The sequence below is a fragment of the Fukomys damarensis genome, unplaced genomic scaffold, assembly GCF_012274545.1.
Source record: "Fukomys damarensis isolate Sample0158 unplaced genomic scaffold, DMR_v1.0_HiC HiC_scaffold_14, whole genome shotgun sequence".
Lineage (NCBI taxonomy): Eukaryota > Metazoa > Chordata > Mammalia > Rodentia > Bathyergidae > Fukomys > Fukomys damarensis.
This window is the reverse complement of record NW_022900926.1, coordinates 16398172-16413348: the sequence shown is the minus strand read 5'-3', so window position 1 is coordinate 16413348 and position 15177 is coordinate 16398172. Positions and strand designations below refer to the sequence as shown.

The window sequence follows — 15177 nt, the reverse complement described above, 5'->3', positions numbered from 1 at the left end:
ATATATAGAACGGTGTGCACAGTGAAATAAGAATTCTTTAGTCCGATGCCCTCATTCTGTGCTGGAACGCAATGTTCAAATGTTTCAGAACCTTCTGACGCTTTCACTGCAGAGTTCAGAAATGAGTGGTCAATCGTGTACCTTTAAAAAATGTATTTGTTTTCAATATCTGGTAGCCAGATAAACCTGACTGAGGAAGTGTTTAATTTTTAATGAATTGTTTAGCATAAGATTACTTCTCCGGTGGAACTTTTTTCCTGTGTCGAACTTTTGGAGGGTGCAGACAGTGGGGCGGTTCCCCATTTTGGCGAGCTCAGCCCTCGCTGCAGAATTTCCCCAGCTGTGTTCTGGAAACTCATTAGTTCGGTCACTGAGCTGGAATCAGCTGTGCCCCGGAGCCTCGGGTCTTGGAAGCAGTCGGCGCTCTTCCTCAGAGAAGGTGCCCTCTGACGCGGTCTACACTCCAGCCTCACACTGCAGCCCAGCAGCTTGGTTTTGAGACTGGGCCGTTTTAGTCCTCAGCACAGGTAGCACCGGCAGGCGGAGGTTTTGAAGGCAGCACGTTTTGTGTGGTTTGCTGATGCAGCTTACCAGAAACAAAACTCCGTGATAAAACCACTCCGTCTTTGACCCTGAGGGCCCTGAAGTAAACTGGACCGGTAGAATGTTAGGAATGCAAATGCCCGGGTGGTGGAAGAAGCACAACAAGTGTTAGGAAAGTGTGCACGTGTGTGTGTGTGTGTGTGTGTGTGTGTGTGTGTGTAGTAGTTGTAGTAATAGTAAGAAGAAGGCTGGATTCATGCATATGAATTCTGCCCCCGTGTTTGTGATTGAAACACTCTTGGGCTTGTCATAAAAGCATGGAGGTCTGATGTTCTGTGACACGGCACGATTCGAAGATCAAGGGAAAGCTGCTCCAGTTACAGCAGGAGAGTGAGCAAAAAATAAATAAATAAACCAGGATTTCCAAAGTAGCCTCATTTAAAACTTCTGCCACCCACAATTAATTATACTGACATCCTGGCAGAATTATCACTTTAATTCAAGTGAGTGCCTTTCTTCACTGACTCATGTATTTATTTAAAGGCCATTTAAGAAAAGGCAAGAAATTACAGTAGCAGTCTTTTTGTAGGCTTCAGAAATGTGAAGAGTTGTTATTTCTTTTGTGGCTAACTATAGCTTTGGGGGATAAATGTTGGCACCATTTATAGCTATATTTGTTTATGCTATTAATGCCATTAACAAAATACCTCACCTACTGACAAGCTTTATGAATACTTCGGGCCAGGGATTTAGCTTAATGGTTCTACTGACTGCCTTGCAAGTGCAAGGACCCAAGTTCAATCCCCAGTACCAAAATAAAAAAAGAAAAGAAAAAGAATACTTCTATATTCTGCAGAATGGCTTTTAAAGTAGCATCTTTTATATCATCTCTGATTTTAGGTGTAATTCAAAATATAAACATGTATACCTTGAACTTTTAAATTATATTTTTCAGCACGTGCATTTTACTTTTATTTATTTTTTTTTTATTTTTGGTACTGGGGATCATACTCGGGTCCTTGCGCTTGCGAGGCAGGTGCTGGAACCACTGAGCTAAATCCCTGGAGCTGAAATTATATTTTTCAAGTGGTTCAGAAATGATATCTTTCTTATAAACAGCATATAATTGGCCATCAAAGATTACTTTTCATGGTCATTTTTGGATGACACAAGCACATTTCTTCCAGGAGAGAAATATAAACATTCATTGCACACATATTTCAGTAAATTCTATGGACTCACTATAAGAAAGACATTTAATATATACTGTTGAGCCAAACAAAACCCTGAAATATCTTTAACATCATACCAAGGGGCTCTGTTAGCTTGGAGCATTGCAGTTTCACCAGTGTAGTTAGATAATGACATTAAATATTTGCCTACATGTTTCCAGTCAGAAGTGGGTTTAGGTAGAGGAGATCTGAGCCCAACAGTCTACAGCTGAGCACCCATGCTAGCAAGCGGACCATCGTTTTCAAGGAGCCCGGCCTCTTTTCAGCAAGAATTTCTGCACAGGGATTGGGAAATGGTTCAGCAGAAGCACAAGAGTACCCCCCCCCACACACACACCAGCCAAATGCCTCAGATTTACTCAGATCCCTCAGAACACCACTTGAGACATACTTGTGTGTGGTTTTGTTGTTAAATAAGGAAAAAGGAGCCACTAGGGACCCTGCTCTTTCAGCGGGATGTGTACCTTTCAGCAACCATGCGTTGGCAATCGGTCCAATCACTGCTTGGCAGCGAAGAGCTGACATTCCCACTCTGTCAGGGCAGGAGACATCCCTTCCCCGTAATTGCTGGCTTAGGTATTCCTTTAAAAGCCTTTCCTGGAATGACCATGAAATATTTATCAAACTCTGTGAGTGTGTAGAATATGTTAAGGCAATTTTAGCAATACCTAAGCTTTTCTTCTTCTTTTTCCTGCGGCTCATTTTTCCTTAGAAGTTACATAACACCTCAGCTCGCTGGTCCTTTTAAATGACAAACTCATGACGCTTAACTGCAGTCAAGTTACTCTGCCAGTACCTTTGTGTGCCTCTGTCACCTCTCACTTAAGCTTCGTCCTGAATGAGCAATGAAAAGAGGTGCCCAGGCAACATTGATTAGTAACGTGTGATAATGATCTGAAGCACAGTGTTTTGAAATGAAATTCCACGTTCGACAGGGCAGAGTCCTGTTTTTAAATGCACTACAGCATCTACTGAGCTCATTTCTCCTTACTTGAGATCAGGGTATTTCTGCTGCCCTGTGTGGGTCGTAAGAGTGCCCTCATTCCATTGGAGGAGACAGCTACTGAGAGTCCCTTCACTTTCACCTCCCATTCTATCCCAGAGGCTCAAAGCTTTTCTATCCTTGTTGTACAATCACTGCACCCAAGAGGCCCACAGTCTACAGCTCCCTGCAAAAAGAGGCCAAAGACAATGGAACAGGCAAGAGCATCTTAGGCGAATGCTGGCTCTGCCACCTGCCATCCTAGGAGCCATGAATGAGTGATACACTCAGTGTGCATTAGTTTCTCATCTGTAAGTGGTGACAGTAGTTGTATTGATTTCACAGGATTATTGGGAAGAGGAAAGAAGGTAATGGGTGTACAGGTTTTGCTACCGTGGCTAGCATGTGGTAATACTCTATGCCTGTTGGCTATTTAGAGAACCAGCCAAACCTGGAAGCAGGTAGCTTGATGACAAATTTATGATCTAACAGGATGGCTCTTGGAAGCAGTGCAGATAATAGTGGGAAAAGTGAGCAGCCAGGTGGCCGTGTGAGGAGTATAGCTGGAAACTGATGTGGGTGGTGCCCTGGGCTGGGGGATTGCAGGATGCTTTGGTTGTGTACTGGTAGAGCATGGTGAGCAGATACAGAGGTAGAGACAAATAGATTGGTCAGAGGAGACCTTGGAGGTTTCTGGTTTAAGGATCTAAGACAAGAGATCTGCACTGTGGAACACAACATGAGTTTAAGGGAAAGGTAATGATTTCCATTCTGGGATTGTTGGTTTTGAAACATCTTCTGTGATGTCCACTAGTCATTGTAATAACTATAGTTATGACTTTTTAATACACTGAAAGGAATATGCATCAGGCGTGCGAGCACACACACACGATTCCTTACGGACCATGGATTTCAGATAAGGCAGGCTGGATTGTTTCTTTGGGGTTTTATTCAGTTTAAAATTCTTTTCTGTTTTATCTATGTTCTGCATACTTTGAATCGGTAAACTTGGTGGCAGCTAATGCTTCCTCTCAGCCTTTGGAGGATCCCCTGGGCTAGGGTAGGGAAAGGAGATTTTCAAGTATTTCATCTTTCAACACAGATGGAAAAAGACTAAGCCAAGAGAAAATGCCCCTAAGCACAGAAATAATTTGGGAAAAGACCAGACTGTTCCATAAGAAAATAAGAGCACAAAGACATTTAAATTCAAGCTGTTTGGAAGTTTCAATAAGGAAATCTACCCCCAGCAGCTCAGGCTGTCATGCCTAACTTCCTGGACAGCTGAAGACAGTGGCTCAAGAGAAAGGGTCCCTCTGGATCTGATTCCTTGTGAACACTGACCTGTTTTGAAAAATTCCTAGAATATTTGACTTTGTTTATGAACTTTATTTAGTGCCATTTTGATGCTTCCCCTTTCTCCCCAGCTTTGGTGATATTATGTTCTTATTATCTATAGTTTGCTTAGCCATGATACTGTTAAAGAGAGGTGATATTTAGTCCGTGATAGTAAGCTAGTTTTCAGTATTGAGGATTGAACCCAGAGCCTTCACAGAAAGATACATCCTCGGCATTTTTATCTTTTGAGACAGTGTCCTGCTCAATTACTAAATTGCCCAGGCTGGGGTTCAGCTTTCTATCCTCCAACCTCAGCTTCTCGATGGCTGGGATTATAGGTGTACCATGCCTGGAAAAATATAACATTTTGTATATACACACACATACGTATGTACTTAATATGTGCACAAATACCTGCTTGTACTGTATATATTTCCGTATGTATTTGTGTGTGGATTCTTTGGTTGAATTGCATTTGTCTTGATGTTGAGGAGTGTAATGTTTAATTCTTCTAAAAAATTAAATAAAAAATTAGGACAGATTTTCTTCTTAATTAAAAAGTGCATTCTTATCCTCTGGAACACCAGTTATATTTGTCACTGAACATTTTATACTCTGAAACAAATAGATTTAACAAATTTTAATTTACTGTAAAGCTCATTGTTCTATTTGAATATTATATGATTAATTAAATAAAAATGTTCAAAATCACCTAGGATTCATATAAAAAAATTTTTTTTCTAAGCAAAGATTAGTATTTGATAAATTTGCTTTTTGGAACACCTATTTTTAAAATGCTAATATCATTGTAGAAATCACTGTTCTTTAAAACAAAAATGCCAAATGGAAGAATAAATTTATATTAAAACATAAAAGTACAGGCTGTGGATTTGGCTCAGTGGTTCTGCTGCCTGCCTCGCAAGAGCAAGGACCCGAGTTCGATCCCTGGTACCAAAAAAAACAAAAAAACCAAAAAAAAACATAAAAGTACAAATGGCACTGAATTTTCTTTCTGATTTTTATTGTAATTATAGAGTACTTTTGCTTTTTGAAAATAAACTAACAGACTTGTCTCAAGAATGTATAGAAGCCAGACAAAATTATTTGGCTCCAACATGAAGTTTTCATTTTTGTTATTTTCAAGTCACTGTAATTTGTTTGAGGTGTTTTTTTCTTTGCAACCACTGGATAAATAGGAATATTTGTCAAATGGCGTTAGTCAACAAGAGCTGTTGGAAAAGATACAGAAAATGAACAAGAATGCATTTTGGAGGCTGAGGGGGAAATCAATAAATCATTCGCTATTTTATATTAATTTCATAAGTAAATTAACCACACCCGCTGCTTACACACATGAAGAATTTAGTGTTCAGGACATTTTTGAAATTGTTGAGTTTAATAGCAATAAACAAGTTTCTTAGTATAGTAAGGACACACTATAGAAATAGCATAAAATTCTTTGTCTGTTCTAATATTTGTAGTGCTTCCTGAGATGGAATATAAAATGCAGCATTTCTCAACCATATTAAGCCCAATTTCCTCAGGAGATATCTAGTTACAAGGTAGATACTGTAATTCGGAAATCACTGTTAAAGTCCCCTTTTCCTCATTTTTGTTTTCTGTTTTTACCTTATGCTTCCTCTCCCGAATTCTTCCTAAATTAACTTCCTGTTTTCTAATAATAGGAAGCCATCTTTCATAACTAGCACACTGTTCACCTCCATGCATATTAATGCATGGTTATTTTGGAATTGAACACCTATATCAACTCTGTCCATGATTTTGCTTCTTCTTCCTTGTTGCTAGACTTGGGGGCATTTCATTGCTTTTTAGCTTCACCATCTGATGAAGGAAGGAAGAAAAAGGAGCCAGGTCTTCAAACTGCTAGTGTAGGAATGGAATTCAATGACTGCTATGAGATTGAGAGTTATGCACTTATTTTATTTATCCAAAGAGAACATTGCAAATGAATTATTAAAAATTAATGATATGAGATTTGTATATAAAAGATAATGTCAAAGATCTATTTCTGTAAACCATGTGTCAACAATATATCAAAAACAAAGGCAAACTATATTCAACTAAATGTAAAATGTCTATGAAGAAAAACTTGTGAATGCCTCCATTCCCTTGGCACTAAGTGAAGTATTTTACACATGTTGCAATCAGTGGCCTGTAATCCCAGCTCTCTGAGAGGCTGAAGCAGGAGGGCCCTAAGTTCAAGCTCAGCCTAGGCAACTTAATAAGATCCTGTCTTAAAAAAATTAAAAAGGGCTAGGATTATAGCTCAGTGCAAAGGCTCTGTGTTCAATTCCCAACACTGTAAAGCCAAAGCACCCATCAATCACTATGGTAGAAGATAAATTATGCAGGAGGAAATTGAGGCCAAGTAAGTCTTCAGCAATATATAAGTAGATGCTTTCTACATAAATTCAGTACTTCTTAAAAATAACAAAGTCAACTGAGCATTTGTATATTGTCATATTGCTTTGAGAATGGGGATTCCAGGTCTTTGTATCTTGTACAACATCAAGTACAATGCTTGTTCTGTAGTAAGTATATGTGTCTTTTTAAAAAAATTAAATATGCCATTTAATTAATTTGGAGCAGTTCTACCAAAAGGAAATTCATTTTGAAATATCAGTGTCCAAGACAGTCCCATCACTGATCTCAATACTTTGTTGGATAGAAGTCAATATATGGGTTAAAAAAAAAATGTAACTGAAAGTGTTTCTTTAAAAAAAAAAGTATACATTTGTGACAGAGTATAAAATAGAGTACTGTTTGGTAGAGTACCCTTATGAAATCTAGACCCACTATAAAAATTATTCAAAATTTTCATTGAAAGGGTGTGGTAATATTAGGATCATTAAAATTAATTTTGAAAAAAGGCCTTCTAAATTTTAAAATGATATTCCAATAAAATTCAGACACAGCTTTCTGCAATCTGGAAGAATTTTACTCTTTCTTCTTTCAGAGAGAGTGTGGCTAGAGGCAAGATCACAGAGTAGCGAATCAGTTGTCCCATTTGAGCACTGCAAGTTTTGTAAAGCTCACTGTGAAACAGTAATCTCATTTAAATTTTGATGTATGTGTGTGTGTGCTAAGAGAAGCTACCATTTCAGAAAGAGGTAGTCATATCTTCCTCCTATCTGATATAAGGTATCTGTAAAGTTGTTTTTCAAAAAGATAATTCTCCAATATCAAGCTATCATATAAAAATTACAATTTTAACTTCCCCACATAAATAAATTTGTTCTTTACATTTAGAGATGACAGTGATGCCTCATGACTGGATTTAGAATCAGGAGTCCACTCTTAGACCTGAATAATTCAGTCACAGCAGTTTTTACACCTGGACAGGTGGGAGCTTCAAGTCCTGATATTTGTTGCTATTAGTAACTTACTGTACCTGACTCCACCCCCAGCTTCTAGCTCACCTCTTCTGTATCCTCACCTTCTACCTGACTGTTCTCTGTTTATATACACAGAAATGTCATCCCTATATCCACATCTCTGGGAAACACAATGTGGATGTGAAGGAATCAGACCACACTAGCAGAGAAAACACAAGCTAATAATGACTTGAAAGTGCTTGGATTGCGGTCAGTGTTGCAAAGTTAGTAAAATGATGTTGGGGCCATCACTGTTTCCTATTTTAGATTTTTCTGATTTTAATGAATTGCATACACATAATGAGATATCCTGGGGAAGGATCCCAAATTGAACATACAATTCATTATGTTTCATATACACCTTATCTACCACTACAATTAGACTCTTCCATGTACCCCATGGCTCGTGTTTTGTAGGCTTTGTTCCCGGAGAGTTACCATTGCAACTCTGAAGAGGTGGGCCTGAAAGGAGGCTTTCAAGATGAGGGGGCACAGCCTTGAGGGAGAACATGCATCCTTTAGTCTGTTCTTCTTCTTCTCTTTTGCTCCCTGGCCATGAAGGGAAGTTTTGCTACCCCACACACCCCCACCACAATGCCACCACAGTCCAAGAGCAATAGGGCCAGTTGATCAAGGACTGAAACCACTAAAACTCTGAGCCAAAACAGACCCTTTCTCTTTATAAATTGATTATCTCAGGTATTTGTTATAGTGACAGAGAGCTGATTTACACACACACATTATTTGATGGTAATTTTATACAATATTTTTAGCATGCTTGTATTTTCACTGCAACTCATCAGATGAAGTCAGGAGTGGGATTTTTCCTCCTCTGGCATCATATCACCTCTAAAAAGTTTCCAGTTAGCCTCTTGAGTTTTAGATCATTTTTCATTAGAGATGCTCAAGCTATATTTGAAGCAAATGAGGTTGGGATGGATGGAGCCATGGGAAGCTCCTGAGAACTCAGCCTGCAGCACAAGACCAGGAAGACAAACAGGAATCAGAAACACATGAGGAGAAGGAAAAAAGTGTCTCAAACCAAGTGACCAGTACACACAGAAACCCGTGAGGAAACAGACTGGGATGTTTGGGCAACAAAAAGCACGGCCGGTGTTGCTGACTGAAGTTCGACTTCTGTTCCATCAGCTCTTCGGAGATCTCTGGAGGGCTCTAGGCTGAGATATGACACGGTCGTGACTGATTTCAGGATCCCAACAAGATGGGGAAGGGCAGGCTGAGGAGAGACAAGAAAGGAAGCTCCTAGGATGGGGCCCACCTCGAAGGCTCTTGGTGGATTGGTGGCAGAGGGTGCAGGACACTGCCTTGCCCCAGCTGGGCCCCATGCTCTGGCCATCCCAGGCCCTGGGAGTTCACCACCCAATTTGTACTTAGTGATGGTGTACTGAGGTCGCCCTACTTTTGAGTCTTTTCTTCCCAGCCACACTGACATGCCTTGATGACACCACCGACCTCCTTTAGAACTAGCGTGCATTCTCCACTGCAGTCTTCTTTAGAGTCACTTGTCAATCTTTTCTAAAATCCCCACCTCTGGGCCTCACCCCGAACAAATGCAGTCAGAATCTGGGCAGCAGGGAGGGGTGCCGAGTTGCTGTTCTTTGGGTTGAAGTCTCCCCACAGTGGTCTGAGAGAGTAACCAGTGTGAGGACCCCCGTGGCACCTTGCCACTTAGCCTGGTCCCCTCCATCTCCCTTCCCTCCATCCATCCACAGCAGCACGTAGTCCAGCCAGGAAATGACGTGAGACTGTGACAGTGAACACGCCCTCCAGGGGAAAAGCTGAAAGAAAAGACGGGGCACATAGGAAGAAAGCAGCGGAAGCCAGGCTTCCTGTATCTGTCCCGCAGGAGACCCTAGACCTAATCAAAGCAGGGGGTCGTGGAAAGACTTGCTCATCTGATTCCTAATCAGGAAGATGGATTTTTCTTCCAGTGTCTCCCAAACAAATTGAATGTTAAGAGTGAAGATTCAGTGCAACAGCAAAAACTATTTCTGATGAGACTTTACAGGTGAATTTTAACTAATGAGACATGCTTGAACATCCCTTGTCAGGTTTTATATTATAGAAGAGTACATTATTAGATCCCCAAAATCCCTGCCACGATTTAATCATCACTAACTATACTGAGTGGCAGGGTCTGTGCCACTATTAGACACCAAAGCTATATCAGGTGTATCACAGACACATTGCTTTTTGGTAATACTGAGAAAGGTCCTGTTCCACATTATACTCCCCCTACACACACACACACACACACACACACACACACACACACACACCTTGCAGAATGAGTTTCAGGTCATTTTGGATCAACAGTGACATTAAATATTGAAGCACAGGGTTGATCTGATAGCTCATTTTTCTGGTATTTTGGTTACTAAATTGAAAAATTTTATAAGCCATCTTTTAATAATATCCGCCTTCTTGCATGGTCATGAGGGTCACTTGACAAGGTATAATGACAAAGGTTTTTGGCAAAATGTCTGCACAAACGAAGCACCTCCTGTGGGGAAGGGGCCCAGGGCCGGCAATGGAGGCTGCTTTCCTCGTCCTGCTTCTGCCTGCAGTGTGTGTCACTTGCGCCCCGGTGCCTGTCACGTGCCATCTCTCTGCCCTCCAACTCAAGCGCTTGCCATTTCCCCTTCCTGCCCCTCACACACTGTCCATCGCCACCAGGAAAACCCTCCTGAGTCACACCGAGCTCAGGTGTCCCCTCCTCCGGAGAGAGTTGGTGTCTGTCTCCTCCTCCCAACCCGCCCGGAACTTGGTCTGCTGCGCTCTTAGGTTCCTGCATGGTCTGGCCACGTGTTCCTCGAGAGCAGAGCTGCCTCCTCCTCCTGGTCCCCACACTCAAGCAACACCTGACAGGGGAGACATGTTCAATGGGAAGGCAGATAGAGCCCTTGCTAAAGGAAAGCTGAGGCGTGTCTCTTATTGTGGCTACTATTTATTTAGAAGCCATGAAGCAGTTTTTATCGGCAGTTGAATGGGTTGCTGAATGCCACTTAATACAAAAAGTTGTTACCAAACTGAAGAGCCTAGCAGAATCAAACCTACTTGGAATTAAAACCTATATGTGTGCGTCTATCTTTCATCTATCTATCTTTGTACCTCTGTACCTGTCTGTCATCTGTCCGTCCATCCATCCACCCATCCATCGCTCCACTCTCTGGGGAAATACACTCACTCCATGCTGTATCATTAATCAAGCCTTGTGTAAAACTTTGTCCACCCAACTTGCCTTTAATTTATCACCTACTGCATGTCTGTTTACGTCTCCTATATTTGGGTGTTATTTTCTTACTAATGGAACTTTGGCAACCATCAGTTGTTTGTTTTTTTTTAAGCAGTTTAACATAGGGCATTTTAAATGAGGCAAAGATCGCAATCCTGACCTTTGCGAATGGTCAGCCTGGTAGAAAGCATGAATATAGCCTTAGCTTCCAGAATGTGGCTTCAGTCTGTACATCATCCTTGTTGCTTGCCTGTGGCACATACAGGATTGAGGTCAGTAGGTGGAAGAGCCAGTTTGTTTGCTGAAACAATAATTATTTTACAACTGTCATTAACCAAAGGATCATTTTTTTAAATTAAGGAAACTCAAAGACATTTGTCTAAGGGCTGTGGATTTAGCTCAGTGGCGCCACACATGTCATGCAAGCACAAGGTCCTGAGTTCAATCCCTGGTCCTGGGGAAAAAAAAATCACAAAGACATTTGTTTAAATAACAGTGTGACTGATGGTATAAAGAGCCAGACAGTTGAAAATTGTAGCCAACTTTATCTTTAAAAATCCAGACTTTGTAGAAAAGCAGGAGCTCTGTAGCATACATCTGGAATGAAAAACCACCTCTAGATCCTCATTCTCTAGCTTATGTCACTTTTTGTCATAGCTCTAAGGCTCCGTAAACATTAGTTTCCCTGATAGCAATAAATGTGGGCTTTATCCTTAGCAGGCTCAGGGAAGGTTTTCAAGCAACATCAAAACTATAAAAGCTCGCCATGTACTTTTGGTTGTCTGGTGTTTTGTTTGTTTGTTTATGTGTTGTTTTAAAACAAAATCAGGTCTCATAAAACTCTGTTAAATGCAGGATTAGAAATAAATGAAGGAATTTTAAAATTTTTTTTTTCAGCTTTAATTGAGTTTATTGGTACATTTTAGGGATACGGTACAGTTACATTCATTGTTGGGATCTTGTACCTCTACATGACAGGTCTTGTTTCTTACTTTTTCCCCTTGTCCCTGCCCTCCCTTCACCCCCTTCTCCCCTCCCCATCTACAAACACTTTATTTCCATCTTTTCATTCTCTCACATTTTTTCTTTTCCCTTTTTACCCTTCCCCTACCCGTCCCACCTTCCCTACACCTTTAGAGGAATTTTTTAAATGCTGTACACACTTCAACAATGTCCCTTTTGTCATCAAAAATGCTTACAAATACAGCTCTTTTCTCACAGTTCTACGGCGAATTATATAAACAGTTCATCGTTTCTGCGCTTAGGGATATGGAACAGGGGCAGAGTTTTTTGTCTTGGGTTTTCCCTCAGAGAGCAGCCTTATGCACAGTTTGGCTGGACATGAGAAATGTTGCGCTGACGTATGAAATGCATGCCTGGTCGAGCATGTGCTTGGCCACTTGCCAACCCAAGAAGCACGGCTGTGCCAAATCAGGTTTCCATTGACTTTTCTGCAGACACAACTTACCCCTGGGTTTGCAGGCAGTATTGTTTTTCAGGGGAATGTGATTATTTTTGTCCTGGCCACAAAGACTGTCGCAGAAGAGGACAGCCAAGTGGCTTTGGTCATCGTGCTGATGAAACACGACCATCTTGATCTGTCATCTCGAAGTTGTCTGTGCTGGGAAAGGCAGTCACATAATCAGGGGCTGGAAATCAGCTGGAGTCTTTCATAGAGACTCATTAACTACAGGGACCATGCGTGCGAAGGGCATATATCATGGGGCAGGTGGACAGCAGCTGTGGGAACACTATACCTCCAGGGAAAACACAAGAACTGGAGGGAGAGGGAAGCCCTAGCTTTTTCACACAGCGATTGTGCATGGAGGTCCAGTTCCAGAGTTGGGGACTGGGGAATTGAAGAGAGATTTGGACAAATTGTAGCAAGCAGCCAAAGTGTGTGGCTGCCTCATGTAGGAACAGGTGGACTGAAGATGCCAGGAGGACCACACAGCTTTGGCTCTGACTAATTCAGTTTGGTGTGAAATGGTGCCCAAGAAAACTCGAAAGGGTGCGGCCAAGTTTCTGCAGAAGTCTCTGGTCCCCTGGGTGTGAGGACAGCTGACCATCAGTCAAGAGCATTCTTCCTGTGTTTCTGGAATGGTCCCGGGTATGGGAAGCCAGCCATGGCAAAGCTCTGCCTGTCAGTCACCAAGACTTTCATGTGTGTTTTGCATGAGAATTTTCTCAAATTGCAGCACTCTCGCATTTAGCACCCTTCACTGGCCTTCTTGGGTTAGACGGACTCGGACACTTGGACTGGTGTGGAGTAATCCAGAGACAGCAGCCTGGAGTCAGACAAGGAGGCTGCTTTCCTGGCTGAGCCTCCCTCATTGCTGGCCCCAGGGCCGGCGCTCCTTTTTTCACCTGGAGAATGGGGCTGGTCACACGTGGCTCCGCTAAAAGTGCAGCGTGACGCAGACTCCTCCAGATATTTATGGACCTTCACACTGCTGCTGTGAACACACTTCCTTCTCACAGCTGTTTCCCGGGGTAGCTGGGAGTCCCTCTCGGCCTGGTCCGATCCCTCCGTCCTCCCCTTGTCCCTGGCTCATGACTCAGTCAGGTGCTGCTGTTATCAGGGCAGTTGTGCTGGAAGCTCCAGCCCTTCCTTGATTTTATTTTATTTTTATTTTTGTTGTGGTGGTGGTGGTGCTAGGGATTAAATCCAGGGCCTCACGCGTGTTAGGCGAGCACTCCACCACAGAGCTACCTCCCTGCCCCTTTTTATTTTCATCTACTTATTTACTTAATTATTTCAACAGGAGCCCTCTGTGTTGCCCAGACCTCACTCACAGTTTTGATTCTCCTGCCTTGGCCTCCTGAATAGCTATGATTAAAAGCTTAAGACGCCATGCCCACTTTCGTTCCCTGTCATCTGAAGTTTTCTTCTTTTTTGTGGTGTGGGAAACCAGATAATCAAGATTATCATCCTTCTGTCAAAATTAACAGTGTGCTGGCCCAGGGAGGGCCTCGGTAATTTTTCTGTGATTCACACATATGGGCTGGAGTTTGTACACACTTTACATTTTTTGTTTGTTTGTTGTTTTTGTTGTTTATTTGTTTTGTTGTTGTTTTTTTTTAAACAGGGTCTTGCTCTACAGTTTGGGCTGGCTTTGAGCTCACTATGTACCCCAGATTGGCCTTGAACTCACAGCAATCTTCCTGCCTCAGCCTCCCGAGTGTTGGGATCACAGGGGTGCACACCATGCCTGGCAACTTTTTACATTTATTTGGACTAAGTCACACTTTGGTTTACATCCTAGTTCTGAACATAACTGAGGTGGGCAGCAACATGAATGCTTTAATGTAGCTCTACATCCCACTTCAGAAATCATCCATGATCCTGGCATGCCTTCAGGATAGAATCACAGCTCGAGGTCACACGCGAGGTCTCTTTCTCACACGAGAAAGGTCTACCTGACCTTTCCTACATCCCAACATCACCACCACCCCTTGTCGCCCCAGCCTGGGCCTCAGCATCCCCTACTACTCATTCCATCAGAGGACTGGATGCTCTGGCTCCTTCGCTCAGCTCCCTGGTGCGGTTCCTGCCTACACAGGCTCCCTCCAGCAGGAGCAGCTGGAGGACAAAGCCATCCGCCCTGGGTTTCCTTAGACCCTGCACAGTGTGTGCACTGTGAAGTGTGTGCGACGCACTGCTTGGCTTTCGGCTGGTCATTGTCACCGAGCTGCAAACTGTTCTACGCAGCACGGTGATGTATTTATACCATCTCATTACACGGATTCTTAAACAACTTTCCCAGAGGACCGTTGAGAGAAGCGTAGTTGAATGCAAGAGGCCAGAGCTGCCTAACCCCTTTGGTAAAATTCTTACAGGTCCAGAAAGGGTACTTTTGATTCTTGACCCTTTTGTCCTGTTTGACCAACAGGAAACCAAATTTAGAATGGTAAAGTGTATGTTTCTGTAGCAATTCCTCACAGAGATAATGATTACAGTAGGAAGTGCATTGAATTTGATATCTCATGAGAAAAAGGTACCATATATCTAAAGAAAAAGTTTGATTTTTTCAAATTTGATTACATGGACGGAATAAGATTTGTGCAACTTGGTCATAAATTGAAGAGCAAGAAGGAAGAGGCTTTCAGTCTGAAAAAAGGCTTAGTTTAGTGATGCTGTTTTTCTGCTCCCTTTGAACCTTTCAAATTACCTTCCCGAGAACGTCAGGCTTTCAGAGCACCTAAGATGTAGCAATGTGCCTCAGTCTTAACACCCAAATGAGAGAGTAGTGATCCTGAACTGCACTATTGTGAAAATCAGTTCATGTGAGACTGACTTTACCTTTATAGAAACAGTTGCGTTGTTCATAGAAGAATGCCTGGAAAGATCAAATCCCAGGTTCTGAGTTGCTCTTAATCCATGGGGAACAAAAAAGGCACTTCTCTCTCTCTCTCTCTCTCTCTCTCTCTCTA

The 15177-nt window shown here is 42.1% G+C and overlaps 1 protein-coding gene across 1 annotated transcript in view; it reads left to right on the top strand.

Annotated features, from left to right (window-relative positions):
* Phactr2 (phosphatase and actin regulator 2) overlaps positions 1-15177 on the top strand; it is a 172993-nt gene that overhangs the window by 675 nt on the left and 157141 nt on the right. The gene's annotated exons all lie outside the window — the stretch shown is intronic.